We start from the raw sequence: 3,874 nt of genomic DNA, 5'->3' as shown, positions 1-3,874 counted from the left end.
CTTGTTGCCATTGCTTATATATCGAAACCTGAGGTGAAATTGTTGTGTTGTGAGAAGGAAGGAGTCAATATATACTCTTGTTGATTGAGATGGTTGCATATTCATGCTGTATGGGTTGATTATCTGATTCCTGTTATGACTTGTGGCATGGTGCTTTGCATTTATTAACATTGAATTTATTGATTGATCATATTCCATATTGACTTGGCCGGAATATATATATATATATATATATATATATATATATATATATATATATATATAAAAGGCACATTTGATAGGGGTAAGGATATGGCCTAGTTATGGGCTCGCGAAGTCGGTTCGGAGTGAGTGGTACATGGACACCATGGGTCCCTTGCAGGTCATGTCTAATGAGGGAAAATAGTCGTTGGCATGTGTGTACGGTTGAGATACTATCATTGGTTGCGTTGCATTCATTGGAATTATCTTAATCTTGTGATGCATTGTTGATTTGTTGATGTTTGACATTGATACTTGTTGTGTTGTTGTGTTGTTGAGCCTATCTGCCTATTTTGTTGATTTTATGAACATATGCATGATACTAATCTTAGTCAGCCTATAATATCTACCGGTACATAGTGTTTGTACTGATACTATCTTGTTGCACCCTTTTTGTCGAGACCTCACATCTAGCTTGAGGCTATTTCCTATCCAGATCAGAGGGTGAGCTCCTATCCATGCCATGCCTCCTGAAGATCTTTGCTATCTTGATGTCTACTTCATTTCAGACATTTATGTTATTTCAGGCAGCTATTATTTCTTAGACAACTTTATGTTTTAAAGTCCTTATACGATGACTTTCGGATTTTGGGATTGTAATAGTTATACTTCTGCATCTTTATTTTATTTATGGCATGACTAGACAGGTTTATGGTTTTATTCTTGTTATGGATTTATCCTTGTATATCTGAATTGAATAATTGGTTAGGCGATGGTTCGCCCACCAGGGGGTTAGTGTGGGTGCCATCACGACAGCTTGGGTCGTGACAGTAGTGAATTGGATCAGGACCAACACTAAGCCACCTTGGAGTTTGTGGGACATTATTAATAGCATTCAATACAATCTCAAAGAGCTGGAGGTTTGGAAGATGCAACATTGTTTCAGGAGGGCAATTGTGTTGCAGACAAGTTAGCAAATTGGGTCTCCAATGCAATGTTACAATTCACTTTATCAAATTTCAAGACATTTTTAAAGATATTAGAGGCAGTATAAACCTGGAAAGAATGCAACAACCCTCTTTTAGGATTAGTACTCACAAAGGATCTTTGTTTTTGGATAGGGACATGTATAAGCAATATAAGTTTGATGTTCCTTGCTTCTATAAGCTTTTGTATAGGAGGGGTTTGCTTATCACCTCTCAGATATCACCTTTTTTTGTGAGCTTACTAGAAAATCCTACTGCCCAAGATTAATGGGGCCTGTTCCATTCTTAGTAGGTTCATAGAGTCTTTTCCCCTTTATTTTTTAATCTGCTTTGGGTTATTCTACAGGTCCATCTCATTGAGATAGATAACTGATAAAATAAAGGGTACATTTTAAAGGAATCAAGAACAGAAAAGATCAATTGTACATGTATTCAAATTATAGGAACAATGCCAATCAAATTTGGCATGAATTTATTGTTGCCACTAGCATTTGCAGAATAACAGGTTAAGCACACAACAAACACAAAAATCAAAAGAGTAGAACCGAGAAGAGGTTTAAGTTTTCAACAAGTACAATCCTGATGATGAGGTATCTAAATGAAAATTTGTATTTTGATCATACGTTTAGTCTATAAGTAGGAATAACCATTAAATGGTTTTCTTTGCATGTTACTATCCCAAAGTTCTCATCAAGGTCTAAATCACACGGTTGCATACCATTTGGAAGCTCCCAATCAAAGCAATGCGCCACTTGTGCCAATAACAGGCGGACAGTGACAATTGCCAACTGCATTGCGGGGCAGCTTCTTCTGCCAGAGCTAAATGGTAAAAGTTGGAAGTCGCGCCCACGAATATCTATATTGCTCTCGATAAATCTCTTTGGCAAAAACTTTTCAGGCTCAGGCCAAATATTTGGATCCCTCTGAATCGCATAAAAGTTTATCATGATCCGGGATCCCTTTTTTATTTGGAAGCTATCAACTACAAAATCTTCCATCGCCTCGTGAGGAACTAGTGGCACTACGGAATGCGGCCCCATTCCCTCCTTTACAACCATGTTTAAGTACTTTAAATTCTGCAAGTCTTCTTCTTTCAACATTTTTTCAAGGACTACCACTTCTTCTAACTCTTTTTGGAGTTTCTTCATCGCTTAAGGGTGTCTAAGAAGCTCTGTCAGGATCCATTCTACAGCTGTTGATGAACTACCCATTGCTGCTACAAGCATATCCTGTTATAAAAAATGAAATAGGGGAAATTATTACGAGCAAATATAATCGTATGATGAGTTTATAATATTAGAGGTACTCCTCCATTCACTAGGAAAGATTTTTGACTATTTGACCCTTATTTATGTCTTCAGAATAATCTCTCTTCATTGAATATTTACTTTATTATGTGTCATCTCGCCATAGTTGAGGTGTTTGTCATCTTCAAAAACAATTACTACTAAGGATAAATGGGAAAAAAGTAAGTAATTTTGTCTTGAACTTCTAAAATAACAAATAATTAATAATTTGAGACAACTATTTTTTTGAAATTACAACAAATAATTTGAGATGGGGGGAGTATATAAATGGGATGAAATAAGGTACGAAGAGGATAGCTTTTAGATGACTACGGTCAAACTGGAACTCTGTCTCTCCTGATTGCATAATGTCCAACATGGTGTCCGCAAAGTCTTTGGATTGCTTCTGTTCATGAGACTGGACATGTTCATCAATAATCTTCTCAAGAAACTCATCAAACACCTTTGAAAGATCCTTGAGCCGGCAAGTGAGGTCCTGGAGATCAAGTACACCAACGAAGGGGAAAAATCTCCAAGATTTGGTGTTGCAACTAAATGCACAACCTCTTGAACTAAAGCTTTGAATCCCCTCTTGTCAAAATCTTCATCCATGTACTTCTTTCTAAACACCATCAAGCAAGTCAAGTCAGCATTCAAGGACGCAATCTTTGCATTAAGATCAACAACAAGGCGACCACGAGGTTCATTTTTCAGTGATTTGATCATAAGCTCAACTTGTTGCCTTATCATGGATTGAAATGAATTAGTCTTTTGATTAGTCAAAAGGTGCAGAGTGCACAATTTGCGCATGTTGCGCCAATATTGTCCATACTTTGCAAATATCAAATTCCTTTGGCCATATGCCTAATAGTGACATGCCTCATTATGAGGCCTACTAGCAAATATATGATCATATGTCTTAAGGACCTTCTCCGCTGCATCTGCAGACGAGACAATGATTGTAGGTACTAGTCCTAGTCGCACATACATAAGCGGACCATGTTTCTTGGCTAGTTTTAGGAAATCTTGGTGTGGATTTTTACCTAACAAGTGAAGATGTCCTAAAATGAGAAGCCCTTTTGGACCTGGAGGAAGCCTTTTCCTCTTCTGGATATTGTTTAGCAGCTCATACAAGGCATATACAATAAGAACAACCACTAGTGTTGCCCATATAAAAGCCATGTCTAATACTTACTGAATTGTTTTGCTTCTAAAAGAGCTCTAATGGAAAGGGTCCAGAGAACTGAATCATATAAAGGCTATTGGCTGCCACCGTAGAAAAATCAATGCACTATTAGGTTTTGTTAGGTATGCATGGAGTAATTTAGTTTTAAAGTCATACCAAGTAATTTATTTGGTGATTGTAAGTGGCATTTCCGGCTAGAGTGACTTTGTAAGAGAAAACCCATAAGTTGATTTACT

The 3,874-nt window shown here is 37.1% G+C and overlaps 1 pseudogene; it reads right to left on the bottom strand.

Annotated features, from left to right (window-relative positions):
• Nucleotides 1–1,783: 1,783 nt before the first annotated feature.
• LOC132042606 (cytochrome P450 71AU50-like) lies at nt 1,784–3,634 on the bottom strand (annotated as a pseudogene).
• Between the last annotated feature and the right edge of the window lie 240 nt (nt 3,635–3,874).

Source organism: Lycium ferocissimum, unplaced genomic scaffold (genome assembly GCF_029784015.1).
Source record: "Lycium ferocissimum isolate CSIRO_LF1 unplaced genomic scaffold, AGI_CSIRO_Lferr_CH_V1 ctg1649, whole genome shotgun sequence".
NCBI classification, from domain to species: domain Eukaryota; kingdom Viridiplantae; phylum Streptophyta; class Magnoliopsida; order Solanales; family Solanaceae; genus Lycium; species Lycium ferocissimum.
Note: the sequence above shows the minus strand (reverse complement) of the source record. Positions and strands in the feature narration are given on the sequence as shown.